The 17,457-nt window shown below is 40.6% G+C and overlaps 1 long non-coding RNA gene across 1 annotated transcript in view; it reads left to right on the top strand.

Annotated features, from left to right (window-relative positions):
• LOC137155376 (uncharacterized) overlaps positions 1-15,716 on the top strand; it is a 36,597-nt gene extending 20,881 nt beyond the window's left edge. The window contains exons 2-3 of the long non-coding RNA XR_010920445.1: positions 8,802-8,956; positions 14,882-15,716. This is a non-coding gene — a long non-coding RNA (uncharacterized lncRNA). The remainder of the gene's footprint in view (positions 1-8,801; positions 8,957-14,881) is intronic.
• The last annotated feature ends 1,741 nt before the right edge of the window (positions 15,717-17,457 follow it).

The raw sequence follows: 17,457 nt of genomic DNA, 5'->3' as shown, positions 1-17,457 counted from the left end.
AGCAAATGTCAATTTTAGCCAGCAGGTTGATATCAAATACGTGCCCTATTAAACTAGTTAATGCAAACCTAGCGTAACATCAGACATTAATTTCTTCTTATATATAAATAATACTCAAGTGAAATATCAAAAGATGAAAAGTTAGTTCAGGTATTCTATCTGATCTTTGCATTGCATCTGGGGCTGGCGCATTTAAAAACTGAAATGAAAGCAGGAGGAGCAGTGTTTCTCAACCTTTTAAGTAGCAAGTACCCCCTAACTTCTGAAAATTTTAATAAGTACCCCAACACTCAATTGTCCATGGGATTTTATATTTACAGACTAATGTGAGCCATATGTTGGAAGAAGGGCTGAGTATATAAGGCCGTGATATGACAGATGTCAGATCTAGTGTGGGTAGAGTTACCACCTTTACACCAGGGGTGCGCAACTCAAGTATGTACCGGGGCTAGAGGTGATGTTGGCTAAAGCTAGGAGGTTTGAGCAGCATGCCAATCCTGGGGAATATAAAGCGCTGCGCCAAATTTTATGCCATAGATTTGAGAGGAGGAATGGGTGAGACAGGGAAGGAGGGTGAGAGAGAGAGACAGGAAAAGAGGGTAACTGGTGAAATCTGGGGCTGTCATAGTGGTCAATTTCACTGCTTAGCTAGAGCAGTGAAATTGACACGTTTTCTGGGCACTGGGCTTTGAGCCAGGGAGTGGGGCTGTCACCTGGGCAAGTTGCAGGCGGCTGCTGCCTGGCTGCCAGCCCGGGAGGTGGGCGACTGCCACCCAATCTGAGATGGGGCGGTGGAGGCTTCCACGCTGGCTGGGACCCAGGGATATGGGCAGGCAGCTGCTGCCTGTCTTCAAGCGGGGGCTCTGGAGGCTGTCCCTCGGCTTGGAGCCAGGATGCGGGTGGCTGCCACCCAGCTGCGAGGCCAGCTCGCAAGATGCAGAAGGCTGCCACTGGGCTCCCATCTGGGAGCTGGGAAGCAGGGGGCTGCTGCCCACCTTCCCCAGAAGCTAGCAACTGCCACCTGCCTCCCAGCTGGGAGCGGGGACCGGGTGGGAAGCGGGGGGCTGCCGCTCGCTTCCCGGGAGTGTGACAGCTGCTGCCCACCTCCCGGCTGGGAGCTGTGACTGGGTGGGAAGTGGGGGGCTGCTGCCTAGCTTCCCCAGAAGTCAGCAGCCACCAGCCTCCCCTTCACTGTTTTTCCCCAGGTACCCCCTGCCTGTGTCTTGCGTGCCCCCAGGGGTACGCGTACCACAGGTTGAGAAACTATGAGGAGGAGGAATAGAAACCACCTGCAAACTGCTCAAAACATCCTGAAATTGAATAAAGCCATGGGCAATTCCATCAGTTTCCAGAGAGGAGCCCTCACTGAAACATGACTGTTGACTCTTCAAGTCAAAACCTCGCCCACTCCAAAAGCCAGGTAAAATAAATCGCAAAACTCAGTGATAATCACTTTAATTATGAGAAGACTAGGTGGGAAAAAGATTCCTTGTGTTAAAAATAAAATGTACTGGGTACAAAAGAGGACAGATGGAAAAGTGTTTCTCTTGTTAAATCATTACCATTCCACCTCCGTCTTTGACGAGCTGTAGCCTACCCAGAAGCACTGCAGCTAACTATCTGCATGTGTGTTGTAGAGCTATCAGGCTGAAACCCCTGTAAGTTAGTTTAAAAAAAAAACAAAACCCAAACCAGCACTCGGGGTGTGTCCACCCAGCTATCAGAGATGTGACTGCAACACACGTGGGCATACCCGAACTAGCTTTCATCAACAATAGCAATGAAGCCATGGCAGCATGGACTAGCAGCTCCAGTAATACCTAGCGCCCTGGATGGCTTGTACAATTCTTGCTATTGTGGCTTCACAGCTGCTATTATTCAAGCTAGCTAGATCAGAGATGGCTTCTGGTATGTCTACATGTGCTTTAGTCACACCTATGATGGCAAGTAGATGTACCCTGAGCTAGGGGCTTATCATTTTGGAGAGATGACCATAGCCATTTGACTTATTGGTTAATGCACAATATTTATTAGGGACAAAGTCTTTTCCTGTTGCTACAATTGAGAGCTGCTAAGTTTCCATATCCTTTTTTAAATGGTCTTGTGCAGTGCATGTTTAATCACACTAAGCAAAATCCTTACTCAGCGCAAATACAGTCTTCATCAGGCAAAACTCTTTCCCCAATAATGTGAATCTGCAGTTCTGACACTCTCTTTTTGCCCCGATGAAGATTAGTCAGTGGCTTTGAGTAGTAGTGTCTCATTTCTGGATGTATAAATGTTTTGGGGTTAATCCTTGTAACTAGAGCAAATTGATGAATGATCAAGAAACCCAATGCATTTTTCTTTTTTATCTTACACCCTAATTCAGTATTCTGTTGTCCAATAAACTATTGATGGAATGCTGTCTGCCCTTCATGACCCCGGTGTCTGTAACTATGCTGCAATAGTAGATAACACGAACTGCTGACCAGAGTGACATGACACGATTTTGACTGGAGGTACCACTTAGTCCATACACACAGGACCATTTGATGTGAAAAGAGCTTGTCCCTGAAATATTAACTCTCCTTTCCTCTTGCTTCTATTTGAGCACAGCTAATAACACTCACAAGGAATGAATGTGGCCCATTGACTTCAGTGGGATTAGGTGCTTGAGTATGGTTAGCAGGATTCATTTATTCTTGGCCTTATGTACAGATGATTTGTGAAATTCAAAGTTCTGATGAACTGTAGAATTCCAGGGAAATTAAAGAGAGGTCAAACCAGGAATGAAAGTTTCACAGAAACGTTGAGGTTGCACATGAATTTTGTGCTAGGAACGTGCCATAAACAGTGGAGTGAAAAAAGGAGAGGCGAGTGGTGATATAAATGACATGCCAGATGTAAACTGGTCATTTATAAACTTGATCCTACACCCACAGAAGTCAGAGTAAATGTTGCCAAAGTAAGTTCAACAAATGCAAGATCAAATCTTTATGTGGTGTAAATTAGAACAGTTTTCTCTGTGTTTTATCTTTCATTCTCCTGATAGCTGCTATTCAATTTACTTACCCAGTGAATACCAATCATTGTAAATAAGTCATATGTTCAATCTGTATTTTCTATTACTATTTTTATCATCCACAAATTTGGCCCTGTAATATTATAATATGTTTATTTAATATATGCAAGTATGTTTGGAAATAGTTTTAACTACATTTCTCTTTAAAAGCTGAGATGAGTCGGTAAGAAAAATCTAAGTCCAGTTTTAAAAGGAATCTCTTCAGGACTATATACATATATAGAGAAATATAATCTCCCCAATAATGTATATTTGGTCTACTTTATATCTTCCTGGCTGTATTTTCATAATTTCCTTTCTTAGTATAATTTTTTATAGGGTTTCAAAAATGCATTTTAAAAATTTTGATATCAAAGTTTTGAGCCAATAACCTATCCATCCATAAAAATAATATAAGGTAAGGGACTAGTAATATATAGTATTGAATGTGAAATTTATCTTTTTCTATTTTTTTTTTACATTATTTAGATAAAATTAAGGATATATAGATCTGTCTGGATTTGTATATTTTAATGGAATAAAATCTGCATTTCCATATTAATATCTTTATTTTTAGTACATAATAAAACGACTTTTACATTTGATGGAGGACAAATCAACAAATTTGTTACATGAAAAAACATCTTGTTTGCTTATGTGCAGATGTCCTCATTTTCTCATAATTAGGAAGTTCTTGCTGCTCTACCAAAGCAAGCAAGCCTGAAAGGGAAGCACCTGCTACCATTTTAACCCAAGAAAAGAGGTTCATCTAATTAGAACCTATTCTAAAATAAGATTGAGAGGAAAAGGCTTGTGAAAAACAGTTCTCGGGGCTTTTAATTTATGCATTTTTCAATCAGCTGATTTTTGTCTGCAATGTTTATAAATAAATATAACAACTTGCAAAGGGCCATTCTTTTAGCATTGCCAATAAAGCTGCAAATCATAGTGTACAAACCCTTTCATTAATCGTTCTTTGGATCTAACAGGGATAAATTCAGCAACAGAATGCATCTTCTAGCTGGATGTTACTGCAGCCGTACTATACTCCTGGTGTGGTGCATAATATTTTATAGCCGCACCGTTCTTATCATAGCTATTTGCAAATAACGTCTTGTGTAAGAAGTTGGGAGGGAGATGAAGGTTATAGGGACCTAGATTTTAAACCAGTTGCATATTTGAATGGGGGACTGTAACCCAGTACCACAGAAATTACAGGACAAAGGTAAATACAGTTGTTTTCCATATTTGGTTACATTCAAAGAGGCTATTTTGATCATGATGGAGAAAGTCCTCCACTCTCTTCTACATCCCTCAAGGATCACAGGTGAGCCAGTGAAACCATTAGGAACTATTTGGCTTCTCTCTGGCAATTACCTGTGGACTAAGTAAGTGTGCATGGATAGGCAGGTGCTTTAGGCGTTGGTAATAGGCACAAAGTGGCTTGAGTGGATAAGCCATAATGGACTCCCTTGCTCCAGTATTGGCAATGAAGTGAAAAGAATTTAATCTAATAAGGAAAACAAAGAGAGAGAAATCATAACAATCATAGAAGAGATGAAGATGTCTACAAATTAGTCCATCCCTCTTAGTGCAGAATTCTTTCCGACAGTGTATTTTCAATATAAGATTTGACATAGTACTAATGTCCTAAGTGGTGGAATTTCCATTTCACTGGTGAGACTACTTTACCTTTCAAATCTAAGGCCCGGATCCTACAACTGATTCTGTGGGCAGACTCTTGTGTCTGCACAGTCAGTTATAGGATCAAGTCCTAATATATTTCATAGGCAGAAGTTTTTAAAATATATAGTCAGTATAAACATTGCTTTTCTTAAATTTGTACTATTATATCTAGCCCATTTTACCTTCCTGAATAATAATACTCGATCCTTGGTGCTTTCAGCCTGCAAATATTAGAAGACTGAGCATATCTGGTATCATATCTGACCTCTTCTGAATTATAGTTTAGCCAAGACATTTTTAGGGACTTTTTATATATATTAAAAGTCTAAATCAATCCGTCTAGCCCTTTAATCATTTTGCAACTCTTCCAGAGTTCCCTCTACATCTTTTTTAGTGAGGTGCCCAGAACTGAACAAACACAAAATCAATTGATATAAACTTTCATAAAGCCTTAGACTTCAATCTAAGAAAGCACATTCTTTTTTCTTCATTTTAAAAAAAATGTTAACTTAAAAGAGATTAAATTTACCTTCTCAAATCCTTCAAGGTTGGTCCATCCTTCTTTCTTTTATTATGCTAACTATTAAAAATAATTGGAAATCTTAACTTATTTTGTACAGAGGTAATGATGTGCACTTTTCCCTTTAAGCAGCCTATGCATAGACAATTGAAACCTACAAGTTTCCAGAAGCTTTCCTTTTCCAATTTCCATTGCCACTTTTTGAGAAAAGTAACTTTTTTTTCTTTGACCAGGAAGTGGTTACCGATCAGCTGAAAACAAAAGGAGCATATCGCACCCAATCCGCAGAAATATAGTGCAGCATTAAAAATATCTATTTTCAAATTCTAATGCAGAAATGTTTTATATGCAATATTGAATCACTACCTCCTTCCATTCCCCAACAATGGAATAGATAGAAAGTCTATAATAGTGATGATTTTCAAAAGAGTTAGGGTTGAACGAAAATCCTGTATTATGAACACTTACCAACTTTGAGAGAGCTGGTATTCAGACTTAGATTTTAGCAATGTCTTGCCGCATCCCTCCAATTAGCTGAACCAAACCCCCAGAATTCAATATCTCAAACTTTGGGAGATCCAGATTCTAATGGGCTATTGATGAGATTTTTGGCTCCTAAGTGCTTAAATGCCTTTGAAAATGAGATGTAGACTCTTAAATGAGTTAGGCATTGCAATGCTGAGTGCAGCAACACCTGAATACCTTTAAAAATATGGGCCTAAACCAAAATTGCAGACTTTTTTAATGTGCTCAGTACCATGGTATCAGAGCGTGTCACAATTGTTAATTACACAAGAGTGTTGCACAATTTATTGATGAGAACAGGTTTTGTATACACATGAAGACATATAAATAGATTCTCTATTCCATTTCCCATCCTCTCTGTAAACACATGCTCTTCTGGAACAAATAGTTTATCACATTACTGGGATTATGATTGCCTTATTTTTATTGGCTCTTATCCTTTACAGTTCTGAGTACATGGAACCTCACTTTCACTTTAGGCATTTGACTTGCCAGTTGGCCCTCTTACCATATCTCAGCTGTAAGAATTTCCAGGCCAAATGATATTCTCCTGTAGAAAGACTGAGGCTGGGGAATTCAATGAGTTTAAACATGGTCATTTGATCTGCCTTGAGGGGTCTGGCCTTTGCAAACCAGGCAGGGAGCATATCCCCCAAACCTATAGAGATTGTGAGATCTACCGCAAAATCCTGCAGACCTTTGGAGTATATGCAGACAGCCAGAAGACTTGAAACAAATGACCAGGGCCATAACCAGAGCACAGAGCTTTAACTAGGCATTTTAGCTTCCAGAGGCAACTTGTGGAAGGGACACGTTTAGTCATGTGCTCCCCAGATGTTTTGGTTTTGTCCTCCCCAACCCAGACAGGCTGGGTGGCCTGTTGAGGTGAGTTGGGGTGAAGGTGGTGCTCCCTCCCTGAGCCCCATCACATGGGGCTGGCCCCATTTTTCCACCTCCTGTGGCTTTGGGTTCTGGGTTGGACCAGCCCCGCATGGTGGGACTCAGAGAGAGAGCACCACTTCCACACTCTGACTCACCTCAGCAGGTCACTCAGTCTGTCTGAGTTATAGGGATGCAATCAAAAAAATCTGGGGCAGCATATGACCCCACATGCCCCCTCCACCTGTTGCCTGTGGGTGGAAAAATGATAAAAAAAAACAGTAGGGGGCACAATATACTAGCTCACTCAGGCGCTAAAATGCGTAGTTACAGCTCTGCAAATGACCTGGACATCCTGTCTCTTCATGATAACATGGCTCACTTATGAGTAGAGCTGATTGGGGGAATATTATTTCCATCCTGTGAAACGGTTCAAGGTTTCAAAAAATTTTCCCTTCCCCAAGCAGGAAGCTGAAGTCTCTAAATGTTTTGGCGAACCAAAAATCTGAAAAAATTTTCTGTTCAAGTCAATTAAAATGCTTCATTTTGATTTTGTTGTGTTTGTTTTTTAAAAAAACTCAAATGTTAACAATACATTTTAATGCAGATTTCAAAACAAAGTAATTTTGAACCAAAAAAATTGAATTTTTTGTTTAGCAAATGTTGTGTAAACAGGACGTTTGAACATCATCAAACATTTTTCAAAATGAGAATTCATCCAAACAGACCACCTCCTGCAAAAAGTGTTGGTTTCAATGAATCAGTATTTTTTTTGTGTGTGCGGGGGGGGGGGAGGGGAATTTGCTGCCTGATTCACAGAAGAGATTTGAGTCCACATTTCCTATCTCCCAGATGAGTTCATTAATCATTAGGCAATAGTCTCTCTCTCTCTCTCTCTCTCACACCCAATGAATATTTAAGGATTTATACAAAATAGAGAAGTTTTAAAAAGATAGATTGAGAGCAGCCAATCACCTGGTGTATAGTGTGGTCATGTGGCTGGGGGAGGAAGGCGGAACTAAATTCAAGTCTCTGCTCCAGAGTGGAGATTCAAACCTGGGTATCCCACATCCCAGGCTGATGCCATAACCCCTGGGCTAAAACTTTATGGATGGATACACAGAATTTGCTGGTCCAAAATTCCAATTTTCCAATTTAGTGACAAATTCCAAATATGTTTGATTCTGAATCAAATATTTTCTGATTTTTTTTTTCTAGCTTGAACCAAAAAAAATAATTATTTGTTCAACTTGAAAACCATGGTCCTGCCAGTTAATTGCCTGTGCTATAAATAATCCTCATAGAGACATGGTTGAGAGAGTTAAGTAGGATTCAGCATAGAGATTAACACAGGAAAATCCCTGCAAGTTCCAAGGAAGATGATACTATAGAGAGCAAGTTTTCCCCAAACCAAGGTGGCCCACTTACTTAGGAATCATGAAAAGAACCTTCTGCAAAGTCAGAGGCAAGGGAGCATGATGTTGTGTTAATTCAAAACTGCTGACCAATAGGCAAAATTTTGATCCAAAACTGGTTTTCTGCTTCTTTTATCCTCTTCATAAGAAGAAAAAATGAGGTTGATCTTGGCTGTAAATCACAGGTTTATGACTAGTACTCATTGACACTTTGTGCTGGGTTACCAGTGAAACAAGAATTGCAATACGTCCCAGATGACTAGAAAGTGAGTGGGCACGTTCAGTTCTGCCTTTGCCCCAGAGAGCAGTTCTCTTCTGTTCTTCTGGCTGGAAATGCAGTATTTTTGTCCTGGTTAGCGACTGGCTTTACTTTCCAATTAATCAGTGGAAAAAAGTATATGAATGTTGCCAGTTTTCAGGCTTGTTTTGTATCCTTGGCTTCATGGTTGAACGGCAATGAGTTCCAGAGCTTTTTCAAGTTGAGTCTAGAGGGACTTATTCAACAGACTTGTTGGAAGACTCTTGGAAGGCAGCTTGACATGCTGGTGGTAGGAATATTTTAGAGGAAAAAAAGCTAGCAAGACTTGTGGGTCATCGTAACACTAGCCATCTGTAAGATTTGTCAGACAAAAGAGAACATGGAGTACTGGCTCATTTTAAATTAAATCAGTAAAAACAATAGAAATAAAGACTAGAAACAACTAAAACCAACTTCGTATGTGAATATTTGCAGATATGGGATGGCCTATAACCAAGGAACTCCATTCTCCCATGTATCTGGCAGACAAGAGAACCACCTACGCAGAATGAAAACGCCACATGAGGGAAGGAAAAGGCAGGCAAAATGAAACGTACTCTAAACAACCAGGTATTGCAAAGCAACAGCAGGTAAGGATTGGGCTTGAGAACCCTCCGCTAGCTTCAGGTACATACTGAAGCTGTAGTGCTCGACTCCACACCATGCTTTTATTTTTCTACCCACATAGGGGCTTTCCCTTTCATGAGCGTTTACTGTCTATCTCCATTCTCAAAAATAATTTTGTCTAGATTTTAGTTTAAAATCTTTATTTTCCCCCCAAGTTTTGGAGTTCACATGGATTCCGTTTGACTTCCCTTCATCCATCACTAATATCTTAGAGAAACCATTAAGTTTACTTATCACTATTCATATATATCTGTTACCTGCAAAAAATCAAGGCACCTCATTTATATCCTACCGAGGGCTCAAGGTGTGACCTGGTTAATTTAGGTACCCGCATCCTTTCCCTACTGAGGGCCAGGGTGTAAATCACCTACCCTTCCCCAGGGGACTCAGGAAGAAATCTGGTCAATTTAAGTACCTGCCCATACCCACAGGGCTCAGGGCTTTATGGGTCTGCAGGACCTTTTCCCAGTGAAAGAGCCTTACACAGCTGTGCTCTAAACATCATTTATTAGCAACACACAGAGGATGCATATGCCAAGCAAATCCATTATGCTCACCCCTCCCAATATACAGACAAACTTCACCCAATGGCCAGTCAGAATCTACTCATCTGGGGGTAGCAGGGATGCCTCTGCTTGTCACGGTAATGCAAAGGAATGAGAATTCTGGTAGCTTGATGTTCAACTGCAGTCTGGAGATGGTTCCCAAAGAGCATTGTTTCTCATTTACATTATATGGGTAAAACTAGCTATCTCCTTCAAATTTACTAAACCTATTACGTTATTCAATACCACTTGGTTAAATTTTGTTACCTATCACACACTGGCACCTATGTTTCCTCTTCCCTGCTCAAATCTCTTTTTACATTTTCTCTCTTGAGTACAAATTGTAACTTATTCATGACCTTCTTTGTTTTTGCAGATAGTCAACACAAATTCTCTGGTCAGAGCCTACCTTATCTAATTTATCATTTGCTGGGTCTTTTCTATCCTCCGTAACTTCCCAGTGCCTGGGCGTCTCTACTTTGCAACCCTTGGTGTTATAATTCTTGTTAGGGACATTCTGAGGTGAGGGTGCCTTAATTTCAGTGGTGAAATCCCTGAGTTGCACCCCAAGCTGATCATGGCTAGTTTATTATGGGGGTGAGTTAAGTCCCAGGCCTACATATCTGAATATCCATTCTTTCCAAATGTATTATTTCATTGATAGGCTTTTTATTTTGCTTATCGCTGCAGTATTTGAGCTCCTCACAAATGTCTGTGTTTAGTCTTGTAACACTGCTGCAATGTAGATATGAAAGTGTCATTATCCCCATTTCATAGACCGGGAAACAGACACAGGGAACTTTAAGGCTCAACCTAATTCTAACTGAAGTCAACGAATGAAGTCCCATTTATTTCAAAGGGACTTGGATGGGGCATGAAGGCCCCAGTCCAGAAAAGCACTTGAGCATGTGCTTAAATCCCAGTGACTTTAATGGGATTTAAGTATGTGTATATAAATACTTTGCTGAATAGCTATGTATCTCATATATATCTCAGGGTCTGGAAGAGAAATTAAATTTCTTGATTCCCAGTCCAATGTCAGCCACAAGGTCATCTTTCTTTCTTTCCTTTACTATCATTTAGCTCTTCAGTGTTAAACCTAGGATTAAATAAAATAACAAATCACTTTGTATGTTAGCAGAAAACGCTTGATCTGACTGAAATATGAGATCACCAGTCACTACTGCAGTAATCACAACTCAGAATTTACATTAATGGGGGAAAAAAAGGAAAAAAGCATAGAATCATAGAATATTAGAGTTGGAAGGGACCTCAGGAGGTCATCTAGTCCAACTCCCTGCTCAAAGCAGGACTAACCTCAGCTATATCATCCCAGCCAGGGCTTTGTCAAGCCTCAGCTTAAAAACCTCTAAGGATGGAGATTCCACCACCTCCCTAGGTAACCCATTCCAGTGCTTCACCACCCTCCTAGTGAAAAACTTTTTCCTAATCTCCAACCTAGACCTCCCCCCCTGTAACTTGAGACCGTTGCTCCTTGTTCTGTCATCTGCCACCACTGAGAACAGCCTAGCCCCATCCTCCCTGGAACTCCCTTTCAGGTAGTTAAAGGCCGCTATCAAATCCCCCCTCACTCTTCTCTTTTGCAGACTAATGCAATGCATTTCTATCTTCTTTGGAAAATCCTATTGATGTTGTCTCTGTATTTTTGTTTTAAAAGGAAAGATGGTTTTTAAAAAGCCATATAGACTGAACTGAATAAAGACGTTCCCTGGTACTTCTTTCCTATACTTAAAATATTATATGATCTAAATCCCTAATCCACAACTGAGTCACATTTTCAGTTGAGGAAAAACCAGGCCTACTAAAAAAGATGTTACATCTGCTCAGTGATAGAATCATAGAATATTAGAGTTGGAAGGGACCTCAGGAGGTCATCTAGTCCAATCCCCTGCTCAAAGCAGGACTAACCTCAGCAAAATCATCACAGCCACGGCTTTGTCAAGCCACAGCTTAAAAGCCTCTCAAGATGGAGATTCCACCACCTCCCTAGGTAACCCATTCCAGCACTTCACCACCCTCCTAGTGAAAAACGTTTTCCTAATATCTAACCTAGACCTCCCCCACTGCAACTTGAGACCATTGCTCCTTGTTCTGTCATCTACTATCATTGAGAACAGCCTAGCTCCCATCCTCCCTGGAACCCCTTTCAGGTAGTTAAAGGCTGCTATCAAATCCCCCTCATTCTTCTCTTCTGCAGACTAAACAAGCCTAGTTCTCTCAGCCTCTCCTCATAAGTCTTGTGCTCCAACTCTCTAATCATTTTTGTTGCCCTCCGCTGGACTCTCTCCAACCTCTCCACATCCTTTTTGTAATGGGGGGCCCAAAACTGGACAAAATACTCCAAATGCGGCCTCACCAATGCCAAATAGAGGGGAATAATCACTTCCCGTGATCTGCTAGCAATGCTCCTACTAATGCAGCCCAATATGCTATTAGCCTTCTTGGCAACCAGGGCACACTGCTGACTCATATCCAGCTTCTTATCCACTGTAACCTTCAGGTCCTTTTCTGCAGAACTGCTGCCTAGCCCGTCTGTAGAAGTGCATGGGATTCTTCCATCCTAAGTGGAGGACTCTGCACTTGTCCTTGTTGAACCTCATCAGATTTCTTTTGGCCCAATCCTCCAATTTGTCTAGGTCCTTCTGTATCCTATCCTTACCTTCCAGGGTATCTACCACTCCTCATAGCATAGTGTCATCTGCAAACTTGCTGAGGGTGCAATCTACCCCATCCCCCAGATCATTAATGAAGATGTTGAACAAAACCGGTCCCAGAATCGACCCCTGGGGCATTCCGCTTATGACTGGTTGCCAACTAGACATCGAGCCATTGATAACTACCTGATGAGCCCGATGATCTATCCCATTCTCTATGCATTCTCATCCAACCTCTAGGACAATGCATCCCATGCCTTCTGATCAACAGGGTATCCTTCTGATCCATTCCTTCCAATGAGTCTTCCAAATTGTTCTCTTCAGTAGTACCTGTGCAGAGAACCTGAAAATGATTTCTTACCTCTATTTGCATGGTGGGCATATAGGTTCCCTTTCTTCAGGAAGTCGCGTGCTGCCAATTTTCTTCCCTGTTCTTCAGTCTCCCCTGCACTGTCTTCTCTGATTCTTCCTTATGGCTGATCTAAGTCCTAAAGTGAGATTACAGTGGATATGTTGGCCATGATTAAATTGTATCAGCTATTCCAAATGAAACTGCTGAAATATAGTGTGTGACCTCAGCAGACTTTTCTATTTGTTTCTGACTTTACCACCAGTAAGTATTCAATCTGCTTAACGCCACAGGTGGCTGTCACTGAGCTTTCCAAAACTAGACACTGCTAGAAAGCTGATTTTTTTCCCCCATAAATAAATGTAAAATGCATCGTTTATCTTTAATATGTAGCTGTTCGCACGTATAGTGGAGAACAATAGTGATGGAGGAAACCGATATTAACCTCAGCCCATTTAACCATAATCAACACGATGTGACAATTGTGTGGGATCACATATCTTGGCATTTTCTACAGTAAGTGATGTTTGTAATGATTAATAACTAATGTCTCAATTAAGATACATTAATCTCCAGTAGATTTTTGCATCTACTTTTTATAGAATAAGGAAACTGCTGAAAAGAAGTCATGTTATCTGAGGCAAAACTGTATAGTTCACTCTTGTATCTTTTGGTCTCCATTCTACTTTATTCTTTCAGGTGAATGCCTACATTACGAGTACTCTAATGTTTTCATCTTGTACGTAGATGACTCAAATGTTTCATATCCAAAATGTTTGAAATCAAGGAATGCGATCAAGCTTGTAGACTGTATTTGTATCTATCCAAGGTCTAAGTCTTTGACAGTGGCCACAGCTAAATGCTTCAGAGAAAGGTATAAGAACCCCACACGAGGCAAATGTGTGATGATCTGCCCCCACATAGGTGTAATAGCTAGAGCTAGGTTTAAACCCTGACGTATCATTTAATTTGTATCTAGTAGTGAGTGGCCAACAGTGGATTCCTTTTTTAATCTGGATCCCTCCAAAATGTGTGGTACAAACAAAAGAGAAATTGATCCAAGCTGCCTCTTGTTATGTTTCTTGTAGCAGGTTCACACAAGGCCCTCCTGCTCAGGTCCTCTGTGCCCAAAAATCACACAGAGACCTCGGTTTCATGCTCACACCTGTGCAGTTTATTTACAAGTCGCTTGTCCACCACCTTCTATGTACAAACAGTCCAGTTTACTGGCCTCAGAGTCTCAGCCATCAACCAAGGGGAGCTCACTCTTCTCCCTCCTCTGTGGCTCCTCCCTTTCTGGCTTTTTCCCCCTGCACTTCCTTCCTGTGAGTCTTTTGTAGCCCCTGGCTAACAAGACCAGCAGCTGCTCCCTATTGGCCCACTAAGTGCAGGCTTCCTCAGCCAGCTCCAATTCTCCCTTAATTAGGGCTCACGTGACAGAGGGCTGGCTCAGCATTCCTATGCCTAGCACCCTGTCACGTTTCTCCTTGCCTCATGTTTTGAATCTAGATTCAGAAGAGAGCACCACTGAAGTTTAATATTTTCAGTGTATCACTTTGTCATCTCTCACTTCTCACCTAAAATATGCATTCATTGCCCCAAAACTTCATTAACTTCATGAAGGATACCTTGTACCCGTCAGGAATATCGAGTGCTCCTACATCAGGAAATATGGATGTAAGGTACATATCACCCCACTACAACCTCAATTCTGTCCTCATTGAATGATGCCCCAATCAGCCCTGATAGATATTACTGCAGAGAATATGGAGCACTGTGGGGGCACAACACAGGGATATACTCGGACAAATTATCAGACCATCTCCCCACTAAGGCAAAAGATCTATTTAGGAGGGATGCTTAATTAAAACCTATTAGCTTTGCCTGGGTTTTGCTCAACCACTTCATCTACCCTGCCCAAACCACCATACTTTTTTAAAAAATTAGAAAAAATCAAAGAAATAATGGAAATTTAATCGCAATTTTAAGATGTTGACAGTTTGAAAGATTGTTGGATAGTGTAACTGTGTATCAATTGCCAGAAATAATAATTTACTGGATGTACAAAGTTTTGAATGTACACTATTAAATGAAATTGTACTTGGAAAAGGACATCACTGCATCATGTGTCTCAATAAGTGGAGCCTAGCTGAAAACTAGATCATTGATTCATGTACAGGGAGAAGACAAAGAGGGGGATACATAGCACTAAAGTTCAGAACTATAACACAAAACTGACATTTCTTCTTTTTTAGCAGAAAAGCAACACCAAAAAGGCGCACTGAGATGAAAAACTGTTTTGTATTTTTTTCCCTCCAGAGTGCAATGGAATGGCAAGACCATATTCTGTCTTCAATTTTTAATGCAAAGCTGCAATGATTCCAACTGGAGTTCTATGCATGAACTGAGAAGAATATTAACCCTAAGACTGTACAGATAAGTGTGGATTCTCAATTCAAACATCATCTTTCAATATAATTTTGTATTGAATGCCATGATCGCTGGTGAAAAGAGGAAGCCATTTGGACCGTAGGAAAAGAAACGTGATTGGAACTGACCCCAGTATTCATAGTGGTGGTGAACTGGCTTCTCTTCAGTTTGAACATTTTGATAGGTTTTGAAAGACAAGAAATACAAAAGAATGAGATTATCTTTAGTGCCAATTTTGGACTGAGTGAAAGTGCAAACACTCACTGTGGGTATCTCTACCTTCTAATGGTCTTCCTGTGCAAAGGATTCTTAATTACTCTGACATTTTTATTTCTCTGCTATTTAATAAGAGTTTTCAATCTCTCATTTTAGTAAGAGATTATGATAGAAGAGTCTATTAGACAAAAATAGTCACCTTCAGTCAACCAAGTGAATATTCAGGGATTGTGTACTCGTCTGTGAATTGGATACACATTGTCTGAGGCTAAGAGTCAGAATTAGAGTACAGTTAAGTATCACTAAATGACCTTTTATATGTAGTTTTAGTCACCTTAAGGAGAAACTGTGAGTTTATTTTAATTTTCTCAAAGCCTTTGTGAAGGCACTGAAGGATTTCACCCTGAGGAGCTACACCATGAATATGAATCTTTTACCAATAATTAAGAGCTTCGTATTGGATACTTATAAAGTAACATTTTACAAGCAACTAAAGGTCATTAATGGAAACTGATACAAACTTGTCTAGTTTTTAATGCTTCCTGCTACCTCCTATCAAAGTAATTTTCACCTGAGATCTGCTGTCCAAATTGGTTTACCGATTGATGCATAGGCTTCTAGTACAGTTATATCAGAAGAGAGCAACTGCAGCACAAAGTATACATAAAAGGCTTGATTCTGTGGCCTGGCTGAGCTGTGCATGGCTGAGTACAGGAGAGGGTACTACAGGGTGTGGAGGGTAAATTAGCAATACATTAAAAGTTTTCTAACAGTCAGGGCATCTGGCCTCTAGTCCCAGTTCTACCTTGCTCTGTTTGGTGACTTTGGGCAAGTTACTTTGCCTTGCTGTGCCTCTGTTTCCCCATCTGTAAAATGCGATGATGACTTCCTTTTGGAAAGAGCTTTGAGGCCTACTGATGAAAAGCTCTATATAAGAGGTAGTTGTTATTTTTATTATACTCTGCTACCTATAGCTCTAAAATCTGTCCCACAGCTGAGAATAACTGGTGTGGGGGCATCCTACTCGTGCCCCTTGCACTATGGGTTGGTAGTGTAGATGACCCAGTGTTAATGTAGGTTGACTCATCCCTATTTCGTATACACTATATTGTCGTTTTAAGTGAGAGGTGCAATAACAAATGTTAACAAAGTCCCACTATCACTTTACTTTCTGTAGCATTAAAACCAAACACCTTATCAAATAAAATGCATTTAAGCATTTTAAATTGTGTGGGGTAGAGCAAATATTAACTTACACTGTTTTTTACTACAGTGGTTCCCAATCTTTTTGAGTGAAAGCCCCAATATTTAAGACTAGGTAAAAGACATGCCCTGCCACTCTCCTTCTCACCGGCCATAAACACATAACTCCTAGAAACACATATAATGATTATAATAATAACATTAAATTACATAATAACAATAATAATAATAATAATAATAAATTTATCTTCTCTGAGTAAGAAGCTAAGCCTTCCCTGGCGTGGCCATCACTGCATGCCCCATGTGGCCCTGCCTCTTCCCATCCCTAATGGACTGAGGATAATGGAGGTGGGCCCTGGGGGGTTTGGCCAGGGCTGCTCCAGGCCCCCATGGGCATGGGGTTGCTTCTCTCTGGCCAAGTGCCCAGCCAGTGTGGGGCTGGAGGGGGCTGCTCCTCTGCTCCGGCCCGAGTGGAGCTTGGAGAGCTAAATGACCTCAATATTACTGAAGCCTCATGGACCCCATGTAATCTTTGGTGCCCTCCCCAAGGGGATCCTGCACCCAGGTTGGGAACTGTTGCTTTACTATATTCGTCATTCAACCCAAATTTCCTTCTATTACCTGCTTCAAAGAGTTTTAGTTCTCAGTCAGAAAGAAGAACTGAGGGTTTTGGACAAGCTTTATAATAAGACACCTCCTGAGTGGCCTGATGGCAGAATTTCTTTTTTAATCTAAACTTCCTCTTGTAATAAATTAAACAGCTTCATTTTACTTGCAAAGAGAGCTTTGCTGGTTTACAAATGTAGAAATCACAGTAGGTATTTTTGCAAGTAATTACACTTCATTTCTCAAATTAAAAAAACTTCTCTGCAGCACTGACATTTACCAAATCAGTGACAGCAAGTTATTTATAAAATAACACTAGGATACTAAAACCGATGTGAAATGCTGTACGTAGATGGGCTTTGTTAAAAGTAGCATTGCAGCCGATAATTTTACAAAATATACAGGAAGAAATCTAAGTAATTGGCGCATTGCGAAACCAA

Source organism: Emydura macquarii, unplaced genomic scaffold (assembly GCF_026122565.2).
Source record: "Emydura macquarii macquarii isolate MOO-44397 ecotype Brisbane River unplaced genomic scaffold, CSIRO-AGI_Emac_v2 contig_1353, whole genome shotgun sequence".
In the NCBI taxonomy this organism is placed as follows: domain Eukaryota; kingdom Metazoa; phylum Chordata; order Testudines; family Chelidae; genus Emydura; species Emydura macquarii.
Note: the sequence above shows the minus strand (reverse complement) of the source record. Positions and strands in the feature narration are given on the sequence as shown.